Consider the following 14355-nt stretch of genomic DNA (forward strand, 5'->3'; position numbering starts at 1 on the left):
TCTTGTAGATGGTACACACACTGCTGCTACTGTGCGTCGGTGGTGGAGGGATTGAATGATTGTGAATATGGTGACAATCAAGGGGGTTGCTTTGTCCTGGACAGTGTAAATCTCCTTGAGTATTGTGTGACCTGCACTCATCCAAGCAAGTGGGAGTATTCCATCACATTCCTGTCTTGTGCCTCGTGGATGGTGGACAGGCTTTGTGGACTGAATAGTGGAATTACTAGTCGCAGGATTCCTAGCCTCTGAATTGCTCTTTTCAACATAATATTTACATGGCAAGTCCAGTTCAGTTTTGAGTTAGGTTGTCTCAAGGAACTCCTGCACTATCGCCCTGGTTACCTGAGACGGTTTGGTTGTCAGCCATTGCATATCTGTCTACATGTTTGTAACCCTGCGTTATGACCGCCTCTGTGAAATGTGCAATGCAACCAGCTCTCAGCCTCATGCACGTGCCGCAGTGATGCCAGAAACCACTCCAGCGCCAAAAGATGGAGCTCAACATTCTGCAATTTGTGACACTTCTTGCAAGCCTGGGCGACTAGGTGCAGGGTAGCGTCCACAACCGCACACGTGTGCTCTATGAACCTTTTGAATTGTCGGGAGGCATGCTAGTGTGATCTTCAGGACCTCGGGAGGAAGATAAGATGAAACGTCCAATCGGCACTTCCGGATGTGAAGGTGTAAACAAATTCCGAGGGGAATAGATAAAGTCGACAGGATAAAATTGTTTCCTTTGATGGAGAATTCTAGAACCAGTGGGCATAGATTCAAGATAAGTGGCAGAAGGTGTAGGGGGGACATGAGCAAGAACATTTTTATGCAGAGGGTAGTGGGTGTCTGGTATTCACTGCCCGAGTTGGTGGTAGAGGCAGAAACTTTAAACTCTTTTAAAAAGTGCCTGGAACTGCACTTAAAGAGCTGTAAGCTTCAGGGCTATGTTCCGAGTGCAGGAAGGTGGGATTAGAAAGTGCAACTGGGTTTCTTCAGGAGGGCATGGACTTGATGGGCCGATCGGCCTCCGTCTGTGCTGTAGCCTTTCTATGGTTCGATGGATGCCGCCATTCTGTTGGCATACCCCATGATTTGTTGAGTCTCCTCTTCTGTTTAGTTATTTATATCGCCACCATTCACTGGCTGTTGTGGAATAATGGCGCAGATAATATCCAGTCCTTCGGATGTGAGTCCACTTAGCTCTGCTTATATACCGCTATTTTTGCTGTTGCACTCCTATTGTAGCTTCTTCAGGTTAGTATAACATTGCTAGGTATGCCTCGTGCTGCCCCTGTCATCTTCTCCCACAAGCTTCGTTGAATCAATGTTGAGCCACTGCCTTGAAGGCAAGGGTGAACTGAGGCCTATGCCTGGCGTTGAGGTTGAAGGACGTCACTGACTAAGATTTTGCAGCTGCCAATGGGCCTTGGTGTCTCAGGGATGCCCAAATTTGACCTGTTCTTTTGCTGATGAATCTATACCACATACCCCGATAGTAAGGCAGAGGGCATCAAGGATGAGTCACTTTCTCGTGCTTAGGTCCCTCGAGAGCTGCTGCAGATGTGTCATTCATGACATGTACCATCGTAACGCTAGGTGTTCACTCTTGACGAGGGACATTAAACTGCCCCGCCATGCCACACCCACATGTGCATTATGTCGCATTGATGCACCCAGTGTTTCTTGCAAGCGATGTTCACCTTGACGAGATACTGATACAACAGCTGAAGAGGGTGGTATTCCTAATATTAATGTATTCAGAACTGAAAGGGTTAATGGGCGTTTGGGGAAACAGTGAGGCCAACATTGTGAGATAATGGGAGTCAAATGACTAAAGTGTTAGTAGAATAGTGGAGTATGGTCTTCTACACCGAGCTAGCCATATATATGACAATATAATCCATAAATAAACATTTACAGTTAGGAATAAAAAGTTACTGTTCTGACCAATGCGCCTCTAGACCTCGTCAGTCGATAACAAGGAGACTTACAACAACAGGTCTCAAACAGTAGGAGAATTCCTGACGGTTAGATCTGCTAACAAGAAGCTCCACTGGTCTGGAGACAATATTGTGAACTCCTAGGCGAATATTCCCTCGGTTACAAACCTCTGGGCTGCCAAGTCTTCAAGGTCGTCTCCTCCAATTAAGGACAGACCAAGGAAAGCTAAAAGGGGCTCCGTATGGGACATTGGTCCCACTGAATGATTCTGTGAGTGTGAGAATGTCACGCTGCTCCTTGACTACTCTGTGGGGGAGATCGCCCACATTTGTCACAAGGCACGTGATATTTGTCAGTGGGGCTTGTTCAGGCAGGTTCGTTTTCTTGTGCAGGTGTCATCTTTGGTGCAGATCTTGATGGTGGGTTATCCTTCCGCTTTTATTCTACTTCGAGTTTCCTAAAGCGTTTTGGTACAGGATAGTTCTGAGTCACTTCAGAGGACAGTTAAGCGTCAGCAAGTTTATTTCGAAGCCAATATGGGCCAAACCGGGCAGCTTCCCTTCGCCAAAGGTGAATGAACGAACCGGGTAGAATATTGGTGACAAGCGTTAGCTTCATGGGGAATATGACTGATGCCATGTTGTTGTTCCTAGGCTGATGGTTTGATTGAATGCAAGTCCAAGTTTCCATGGCGGGAATCGAACACGTGTGCTGAGACCATACTCGGGGTTCCAGAATCAGGAGTCCATTCAAAGTATCACGTCGCTTCACTTCAGGTCACAGCTTAAAGGTCACCCATCACCTGTTTTTTTTTAACTGTCTTCACTTTAGAGTCACAGTTTACTGACCCTGTACCAAGTAAAGTTTCAGCTGCCTACGCACTGTCTTTCGCAATAACCTTTATAGGCACAAAAATGTTAGCAATTAACAGAATATGCCTCAGCAGCAAAGGTCTTCTTCTGACAGTCAGCCAACCTGAGGAGGCAATATCGTGCTTCAGAAGGACAGTAACTACACGGTATGTTATAGTGATGTCACTTGAGGGATAAACGTTGACTAGGGCCTGCTGCTTTTCGACTAAGGGTCACAGAACATCTCGGAAAGTGTTGGTAATGTGACCGGAGCAGTAATGCAGAAGCCAATCCAACAAGGGTTCAGTTCTGAGCGGGTGAAACTGAAATAGAATCAATTCAAATTTGCCTTCAACGCTGATATTCTGTCGGGAAGGAAATCTGCGACCCTATTTCTGTCTGTCTTAACAGAGCCTCCGGATGCATCGCCGAGTTGTAGGCCCTTAACTGCCTTCTGACATTGCCGAGCAACGCCATCAAGGCAAGGACAACTGCCTAGTGAAGACTAAGTCCCATGAAGCCATTAATATGTAAATATCCATCTGAGCGGGCAGGCCCTATCCTATCTAACCCCCATGGTTGTCTCGAGGAGAAAGAGTCAGCATCATGCAGAAAAGTAAATGTAAAGCAACGGCAACAAAATAATAAGTTAGAAAGCTTAATCATTTTTCATTTTCAGAGTGTCGGTGTAGCTGTCTGGACCTACATTTATTGCCCATCCCTAATTGCCCTTGAGAAGGCGGTGGTGAGCTGCTTTGTTGAGCAGCTGCAGTTCATGTTCTCATGAAGATATGAATGTATAAGATGTTATTGGGAATTAGTTCAAACTAAGCTTACAGTTGGGTCTATGTCTATGTATGTGAGTGTGTGTCCTTAATTAGATTAAAGCCAGCTAGTCTCGTTGCTTTGATGTACAATAGTTTAGGGGTCTAAGCAGCAAATTAGAGGGCACATTTGAGTTTTTTTGAATAAACCATTCAAAGACTGGGGACAGTTGAAGTCATGCACCCAGCTAGGAAATAGCAAGCTGATAAAATTGGTTCTGTGAAAGGGTGTTAATAGTTACAGGTGGTGGAGTTCAAAGCGGCTGGGGATAAAATGAGAATTTGTATTCAAAGAGAAGGCTAGGTATATACAGGAAATAGCTTTGTACGGTGTTCAGTGCATCGTACAATTGTGTGAAAGAACAAATTGAAAGGAAACCCATTTTGATTCCGGAAGATAACATGTGCTTTGCAGTTACCTGTTTAAGTCTAAGGGTTACTGTTTCCTTGGGGAAGATTACTTGGGACTGAATCATTTGGATATTAGTTCAAAAGTTATTAATATAGAAATTTGCTGACATGTGCATATGTTAAAATTTGTCGTTAAGTGAAGATATATTTTATTCAATTTATCTCAAAAAATCCTCTTGAGGCTGGGTGGGTTTTATTCCTGAATTTAGAGTTGCATCTCAAAAATACAAATTGAAACTATAGGTTACACCAGTTGTTCAAAGTTTCCCTCTGGAATTCAAAATAAGTCAGCCATTACCACAAGCTCTGTCATAACAACTGGGGGCTCTTGGCAGAATAATATTCGTAATTCCTTGATGAGTTTGGGATTGGTGAAGCTTAAGGATTCGTGTACCAGAAACACTCAGAGTTTGCCAACTGGTGTGTGATAACACTGTGCTGCAGACACACTCACACTGCTGTAAGGGAGGAAGTTGCAGGATTTTGACCCAGGAAAGTGCAGGAATGGCGATATATTTCCAATTCAGGACGGCGAGAGGCTAGAAGGGGAACTTCCAGCATATTGTGTCCCATGTTCCCTAGCCCTTCTAGATCGTAGCACTCGTGGGTTTGGAGGGTTCAGCTTCAGCTAGCTTGGGGAGTTTCTGCAATGTTTCTTGCAGATGGTAGACACTGCTGAAACGGCAGGTGGAGGCAGCGAATATTTGTGGAAGAGGTGCCAATCAAAGGTTTTGCTTTATTCTGGATGCTGTCAAGCTTCTTCAGGGTTGTGGGACCTCCATCCTTCCATGCACTTGGGGAGTATTCCATCACACTGCTGACTAGTGCCTTGTAGTTGGTGGACAGGCTTTGCGGAGTGAGGAGGTGAGTCACTTGCCGCTGAATTCCTAGCCTCTGACCTTAATTTGTAGCCACTGTATTTATATGGCTGCTTCAGTCCAGTTTCTGGTCAATGGTAACCACCAGTATGTTGATACTGGGGCCTTCAGTAATGTTAAGTGCTGGTTGATGCAAAGCTGGGGTTGTTGCATTCAGTTTTTGTCATAATATTACAGGAAGGACATAAAAGCTCTGGAGGGAGTACAGAGCAGATTGACAAGAATGTTGCGAGGGCTTGAAAATTGCAGCTATGAGGAAAGGTTGGGTAGGCTGTGCTTGTTTTCTTAGAACAGAGGAGGCTGTGGGATGACCTAATTGAGCTGTACAAAATTATGAGTGGCCTGGATAGAGTAGACATGAAATACACGTTTCCCCTCGTGGAGATTTCAATTACAAAGGGCACAGATAAATGTGAATGGTAGAAGGATTGAAAGGGATATTAGGAAACACCTTTTAAGCCAGATGGTGATAGGTATCTGGATTTCAATTCCCAAGTGGGCGGTTGAAGCAGAATCACTGAGCTCATTTCTAAGGTTGCTGGATCTGCACCTGAAGCGATGTGATATTCAATCCTAGGGAGTGGCTGATGGAGCGTGAGATTAGAATCGGTGACTAGATTTATTTTCATTCGGCACAGGCTCGATGTTCTGAATGGCCTCTTCCTAAGCTGTAACCATTCTATGGTCTCTATGGTACATGTCTCATCGGCAATGCTGCACCTCTGGCATTTCAATATTCCCTCAGCACTGCAGGGCAGTGTTATCCTGCATGTTGAGCTCAACTGCTGGTTTTGAAAGTGAATGCTCATGCTGCTGACACAGAAGCATGAGTGCAATTTCTGGCAAATAGCTTGCCACTTCCACAGATTTGTGATGTAACGCTGTCTCACAATGTCAAGATCTCCTCCACTGCTCTGCCACTTTGAAATACTATATATTTACATTAGTGAGATATGGATAATAATAATTTGCTAGACCAAAGGATTGATCATTCATTCGGGAGAAAATATAACGATTTATAGGGTGATATGCCATGATGAGTGATATATGGATATATGAGCTGGAACAGACATTATTTAGCCCTATGATCCTGCTGCAACACTCAATAACATCACAGCTGATCTTGTGTCCACAGCTCCACTTTCCTGTCTACAACATAGAACCCTTGACTACCTTCTAGAATTAACATTTTTGTAATCCTACCTTCAATAAATTTAATGACACATCCTCCATGGATTTCTGGGGAAGAGAATTCCAGGCACCAGCGACCCATTTTGAAAAAAATAATTCTTCTCTTCAATAAGAAGGGAGACTTCTTATTTTGAAAAACATATTTATAGCGTCCCCACGCAAATAGACATCCTCCAGGTGTACACTCAATCATGTCGCCTCAGGATCACATCGGTTTCAATAAGATCAATACTCATTCCTCTAAATCTTAAATGCTGTAGGCGTCACCTCAACTTAATTACATAAGACAATTCCTCTTCCCCAGGGATCAGTCCAGTGAATCTGCTCAGAACTGCTTCTAAAACTGAATCAATTGACAGTTACCCACGCTATACTCCATCTTCCCAATTTCCTTACTCACTTAACCTGTTTTTATTCATTTTCAGACTCTCCACCACCACCTGACAATTTACCTCCCTACCTACCTTCATGTAATTAGAACATTTAGCTACCATCTAATTAGCCCCTTCATCCAAGTCATTAATAAAATTTGCCTATATTCGGGGACTCAGCACTGATTCCCATGCCACATAGAAATTCGAAAGAACAAACATTTATCCATGATCTCTGCTCTCAGGAAAATTTAATAATTCTCATGATATTATTATGATTTATTATACAAATTGGTTAATAGTCGAGTTTGTTTAGTTTATTTATGGGAGAAGAAATTTAATTGAATTGGAGACAGGTGGCCTCCAGCCTTGGGTCATCAACAAACAGCTAGGCTTGAAATGCTAAATAGGTAAATGTGGCTGAAGTTTTAGAATGTAAGTTGTAAGGAAAATTTTCATTTTTAGGTAAATTACATTAGTTTGAATCTTAATGAGATGGTAAGATGTTACACCTAGCCAGAAGAATCTAAGTCAAATAATGTAATTTTCCGAAGGTTACTGATAATATGAGCATCATAACAAGATTTATATGTTGAGAAAGGTTAAGTTCCAAAGGCATGTAGGAATATCTAAATTTGCATTGGAAGGGGAATTCATGTATAAAATGTATCAGGCAATGTGTCAGCAGCAGAAGGCATTCTGAGCTCGGAGAGGTGTGAAAATCCTCCAGCATCTGTGCCTCAAGTTGCTGTCTACTAGAACCTAAGCTGAGAAAACTCAGTTTGAAACTTTCAGTCCTGGTTGTCATGTCGCTTTGCCTGGGTCTGTTTAAATCCATTGGTTTTCACTGTTGCCCTAACAGGGGCGTATCTGGTAGCCAGATTAATTTGGGGTTTTGGGGGTTATTATACTAATAATAAATAGGCCAAAGTATGTGCTTGAAAACGTTTCTTTTGTTAATAAAATTACAATTTAGTTTTTTAAAAAGAAAACCCTCTGAATTCCTGGTAGCCTTATCACTTCTGAATTCAGGGCAGGCATCATGAAACAAAATACAAATTGCAAAACCGTTGTGACTTCCTAATCAAGCTTCATTCGTGGACTTGATCCACGTGGCACAAATCATCTGCCATGTCTCAACAGAACTTCCAACCAGTCCTGTATCCATGTTTATATGTCACCAGTACAACGTGTTCTTATCTTTCTTAGTAACCTTTGATATGGATGCCGTACAATATACCTTTTAGCAATCCAAGTACACCACATATACCAGCTATCCCCAATGTTCCCTGAATGATTGTTCATCTAAAGAATTCTAACCACCTGGTTAAACGTGATTTTGCTTTCACAAAGCCATTCTACTTCTTCCTGATCAACTCCTGATTACCCACATATCCTGCCATAGCCTCCTTAATAATGGATTCTAGCACGTTCCCTTTGGGAGATGTTAGGCAAACTGGCTTATAGTCGTTTGCTTTCTGCCTCCCTCTTCTCTTCATTTAAGGTGTTACATTAGCTATGTTCCAACCCACTGGAAACTTTCCAGATTCAGAAGAATTTTGGATACTAAAAGACAATGCATCCACTATTTGAGCCACACTTATTTTAAGGCTCTATGAGGCAGGCAATCTCGCCTTGGGGGCTTGTTAGACTTTAGGTCACATAATTATCCGGCACCCTTTCCCTGATGATGCAGAATGCATTAAGTTCAACCCTCTCAATCATCTCTCGATTTTCATCTATTTTTGGGAAATTTTCTAAGTTCTCTACCGTGAAGACTGACACAAAATTTCTGTGTCACTCATCCACCATTTGTTTTCCATTATCATTTCCCTTAGCCCATCCTCCAGCGGACCAACAAAAATTTAAATGTTTGTTCTTCAGATATTTGTTTAACTTTTACTATGTGCCTTATTGTTATTCGTTAGCATATTCTGATGCTCTGCCTTCTACATCTTTACGAACTTATGACATGATACAATGCATGTGATACCGAGATGGGTCCAAAAAGTTAGGTGGTTCAGTATAGAACAGTGAGTAATGCAATATCTATTAAGTAATTGAGGAGGATGTTCTTAATCCAGAGAAGCATTGGAAAGTGGGCCTTCAAATCAAATGGCCTAACAGAGCTGAATATCAATTGGACGTTTAAGTTACATTAATATATTTGGAGTGAAGAATCTAACAAGCTGTTGATATCAAAGAAGGGAAATATTGCACAGCCATAAGGTGGTGCTCTAATCAAATTAAAATCCTGGGAGTTACCATTGGAAAGGGGCAAACCTGGAACAGCCATCTAATTATTGTGGCTAAAAGATGACGTCAGAGGCTAGGAACTTTGCAGCGAGTAACTCACCTCAAATTCCCCAAAGCCTGCCCCCCAACTACAAGGCGCCAGCCAGAGGTGTGCTGGAATGCTTTCTACTTGCCTGGATGTTTGCCTCCAACAGCACTCAAGAAGCTCGACACCATCCAGGCCTAAGGCGCCCCTATTGATTGTCATCCAATCCACCACCTTAAACATTCACTCCCTCCAGCACCAAAGTACAGTGCCATCAGTCTTTGCCATCTGCAATTTTCACCGCAGTAACTCAGCCAGGGTCCTTCGAGAATGCAATGTAAACACGTGACCTCTACCACATGAATGATAAATGGTGGCAAATGCGCGGGAAAGAAGCAACCTAGATTTCCCTTCAAGCCACAGACCATTCTGTCCTGGAAATATATCACCGCTGAATCAAAATCCTGGAATCAACACTCCCAAACCCCACCTCCCAAACCGCACTGTGGGTGCACCTACACAACACTTGCTGCAATACTACAATATAGTTGCTCAGCACGGCTTTCTCTGGAGCAATTAAAGATGAGCATAAGGTTTTGGCTTAGGCAGCGCCGCTCACGCCCATGAACCAATGAAAAATATATTTAAGTGTAATTTTGAAACCTGAATTTCAGTTTTATTAGTGTTCCCCAATAAGCCAGGGTTGGGAATGTCCAACCTCGATAAGAAACAAAGGAGCAAAGACGATGTACTGATAAATTTAGTGCAAATTATATGAGAAGCGTTCTTTTTGGTACATAAACGGCGAAATAGACTCCTTCAACATATGAAACGTTTTATTTAAACTGCATTGATATACTATGTCAAAGATAATTGCTTCGATTGTGCGATAAGACATTGAAAATCATGGAATGTATCATTCTGTCGCTGACGTGCCATTCAAAGAAATTAGGTGATGCTCATTTTGATAAGTGCCATGGTCTCGATTATATGCCACGTTCAGTCTCCACTTCCACGTCATCACCAACAACTTCTGCTCCTATAGCTGCATTAACATCGGAAAATGCCCCAATGTGTTTCAAAGGGGCGTGAAGAAAATGTTGGGCAAGCCACTTAGTATATTGCAAAAAATGAGATAGAAGAAAATTGAAATTTGTATATTTTGAGGTTTGCCTCAAAGGAAAGAGGTGTGAGGAGGCAGAAAGTCTTTTCTTCTTTATTTTGGAGGTGAGGATATTCGTCGGGAAAGTTCTGGGTGAAACTAAGCATGACATTTGAGATCAGGCAGTGATTACAAAAGTGAAGTTCTTTGGTCAATGAGAGATGCACGTCAATGAGTCAACGCTAAATGTCAATGATGCAGTTGCTGAGGTGGACGGTGGTTGCACGATGCATTTTCTGCCATGGGGCGAGTTATCAGTGCAAGTGATTCCTTCTTCGAATGTGAGCATCCCTGGCAAGGACAGCACCTATTGGCCAATACCAATTTGACTGTGAGCCGCCATCCTGAACGATGGTGGTCCATGTGGTGTAAGAAAATCTCTGCTGTAGATGTTGAGGCTGCTGGTACACATTTCTGTCAGTGCGATCCTGTGGTGCCAGGAGTAAATTTTCAAGGTAGTAGATGTGGTGCCCATCAAGCTTCTTTGTGTGGAAGACGTTGAGCTTTTTGAATGCTGTTGGGGCCGGACATCTAGGCACGTGGAGAGTTTTCTGTCAAACGCTTGACTTGTGTAATTCGATTTCGTCCAATTGCTCATGGGCATTTATCACTTGCATCATACATACCGATAGAGATAGAGAGAGAGAGAGAGAGAGAGAGTAGCACGCAGAAGCAAGGATGTAAGGCCATTTTGGTTTCCAATCATAGCTTGGGGGATCAGCTGGCGTATTGTGTCCTGCACTAGTCAGCCAAATTTTGGAACGATTTCAAGGATTTGGATAGGTTGTGGTGGGACCTATTAGAACATAAGGCTGGCTAAGTAACCTGTTATGTGTGAGGTCACCCGAGAAATGCTGAAATCCTTAATGAAGCAAAGAAGAATAAGGGGACAGTGTTTCCAATAGCTGAAAGACAATTACCAGGCTATAAATATTTATGGTGACTACAGAAATTAACAAAAGACAAATGAGACTAAGAATCGTCTTTTTCTAAAATAGGCATGTTATTGCATTTTTCAATGTGGAATTCATTGCCTAAGAGCACACACGCAATGAAACTAAATGTACATTTAAAGAACAAAAGAGGAAGTGGATTGGAAAAGGAAACATCTGCCAGACTATGGAGAAAGCAGAATTTTTTTTTTCAAACGACCTATGCAAGCACAATGGGGAATAAGGCCTGATTCTTCGCTGTTTGATTTTGTGAAGCTTAAGCGTCCACAGGGTCTGTGTTCTATTTCATTCAAGCTCCAGAAGTCATTAAGTGCAATAAAGTTACGTTGATCAAAAAAAAACATACATTAACGGCTGCATGCCATTTGACTCGTCACAACCCAACTTAATATGCTTGGTCATTAAATTCTACAGCACAAAAATTGGAAGCATTTATTGATTTCATTATTTCAGTAGTGATCTGTAACCATGTCACGATTGTAAGATATATTCGAAGTTGTAGCATTGGAACACATCGATCAGGAGCAACATATTCCCAGTTAATTCAGATCAGGCCTAATCTGTACGGCAACCACATTTGATTACCATTCATCCAGAGGTTCTGATGCTTACATATATCATAAATGATTGAGTCACACTAATAACACTTGTAATTGCTTCAGATTTTTAAACATTTTTATTGAGGGGGTTTTCTTTTTCTAAATCAGTTTTCTGAGTTAGGTCCTGGCACTCTCCTCCTTGAATGTTGCCAGTTACCCGGAATCAAAACCCCTTAAACTTTTCCTGTCTCAAGAGAAGAATCCCAACTTCTCTAGACATTACGTGTATCTGATGTCGCTCACATCCCCTAATAAACTATTAGTAATGGTACCCTCTCTTCGCAATGCCTTGAAACCCTTCCACAGATATGGAGGGACAATTAAACCAATGCGTCAATTAAGGAAGACAGAGGTAGATGAATATCTGATTTCAAGTTAAGATTTATTGCTCATGCACTACTGTCGGTTTCATCCAAGGTCACACCTAAATATTTGCGATGCTTATATTCCCAATTCGTTTCGTGGAGTTAAAGCCAACATCTCAATATTACCTCAGCTCTTAGTTATATCCTGATAGCCTAACTGTTGCAGGCAGCAGAAGACACTAATCAAGCTATCGGCCACTGCAAGCGGTTACCGCCTTGCCTCACATCTCGGAAACTTCAGACGAGGATTCCAACGATCATCCCAACATGAATGTGTGCCTCAATGGAATATGGAGCGCAATTTCAAACTGGAAACAGCAGCAAATGATTTTCCACGAGTTTGCTTTGAGTAAGCAATTGCACCATTGGAATGGAAACGACAAAAGAGCCACATACTTTGGAGGAAAATATGCGTATTTGTATGTCATCCTTACTTGTCTTACTTTAATGGAGGAAGTTATATGATTCAGTGTGTGGTCCTCGGGTCTCTCGATATAGCAGAAACATATTTTCTCTTCCCCTTCAAGGGGCTGACTTACCAGGTGCGATCAATAGGCTATGAACAATGACGGAATGAACATTGTTCTAATTGTAAAGTTTATCTGGTACAAATGAAGACTTTCTCAAAACAGCTGCCGTCCATTTCCCAGTCTTGTTGATCCCCCTCGGCTGCCTCCGGAAGCCGCCAGCTACACAGATGCGAGTCTTGAGCCAATTCGGTTCAGTCAATGCGATATCAGGAAATGGGTGAAGCCATTGGGTTGTGCACAGGCTTATGGGCGCTGACAATATTCCGTCAATCCTACTGAGGACTTGTACTCCAGAGCTTGTCGCACTTCTAGCCAAGCTGCTCCAGTACAGCTTCAGCAATGGTATGTAGACAGCAATGTGGGTAATTTGTCTATGTATGTCCTGTACACAAAAATCAGTATAAATACAACCCGGCCAATTACTGCCCCATCAGCCTACTATCGATCATGGGTAAAGTGTTAAACTGTTTCATCAAGAGTTTGATCAAAAGGACCTTGCTCAACAACAAGCTGAGCACTGATGCTAAGTTCACGTTGCGCCAGAGCCACCTTGCTCCTGACCTCATTACAATTTGGTTCAAGCAAGGACACGAGGGCCCAACTCCAGAGGTGAGTTGAAAGTTGACTTTCTTTGACATCAAGGTCAGATTAGGCAGAGTGCAGCATCAAGGAGCCCGGGCAAAACTGGAGTCAGTGGGAATAAGGAAGAAAACAGTCGGCAGGTTGGAATCATGCCCAGCACAAGAACACGTGGCAAGTAACATGCATACCACAGAAGTCCCAGACAATGACCATCTCCAGGAAAATAGAATCTAACCACCACCCCATGACATTCAATGGCATTACCATGGCTAATTCACCCCACTTTCAACATCCTGGGGGATGCCATTGATCAGAAATTGAACATGATTAGCCATATAAATACTATGTCTACAAGAGCAGGTCAGAGGCTAGGAATCCTGCGACAAGCAACTCACCTCCTAATTTCCCAACTCCTGTCCAGCATCTACAAGGAGCAGGTAAATAGCGTGATGGAATTGTCTCCACTTGCTTGGATGAGTGCAGTTCCAACAACACTCAATAAATTTGACACCATCCACGATAAAGCTGCCCACTTGATTGGCAACCAATCCACAAATATTCACTCCATCCACCTCGAAGAACAGTGCTAGAAGGTTGCGCCACCTACAGGATGCACTGCATGGACTCGACAAGGCTCCTTAGGTAACACCCTCGAAGCCCAGGACCATCACCGCATGGAAGCACAAAGGCTCCAGCCACATGGGAACACCACCGCCTGGAAGTTGCCCTCCAAAATACTCACCATCTTGAAGGTGCAACCATGTCGATGTTCCTTCACAATCGTCGGATAAACATCGTGGAATTCCCTCCCTAACAGTTAAGTGGGTGTACCTACACCACATGGACTGCAGTGATTCAAGAACACAGCTCACCACCACTTTCTCAAAGACAAGCGAGAATGGGAAACAACATGCTGGCCTAACAGTAATCCCCACATCCAATAACTGTAAAATAGCAATAAAAACACTGCATGTATGTAGCAAATTAAAACTTCTATAACAGAACCTGAACGTTAACAGCTCACCTTGGTGAAACAGCACTTTTCTATCCAATTTTGTTCTTCTTTGCTGGATAAGTAACAGGGATTACTTAAATGTATAATAAACACATATATCTATCTATGTATATATAGAGAGAGAGAGAGAAAGAGAGAGAGAAAGAGAGAGAGAGGTTAATTTGGGAAGTGTATGAATGTCGATACTTGATATCAATCAGTACATTTTCAACAATGTGTTCATTTGTGGCCTAACTCTGTTTTTTTTTTCCCCGTGTACATGGGAAACTGTGTTAGTATCTTTCTCCCTATAGATTACAAAATGCACAGAACTATATGGGCTTGTCAAACATAACTTCACCCAAAATGTCAAAAGAAACAATGCTATGGGTTAAGTGAATTGTCAGCTGCACATCATCGAAAAA

Source organism: Carcharodon carcharias (assembly GCF_017639515.1).
Source record: "Carcharodon carcharias isolate sCarCar2 chromosome 39 unlocalized genomic scaffold, sCarCar2.pri SUPER_39_unloc_1, whole genome shotgun sequence".
Classification (NCBI taxonomy): Eukaryota; Metazoa; Chordata; class Chondrichthyes; order Lamniformes; family Lamnidae; genus Carcharodon; species Carcharodon carcharias.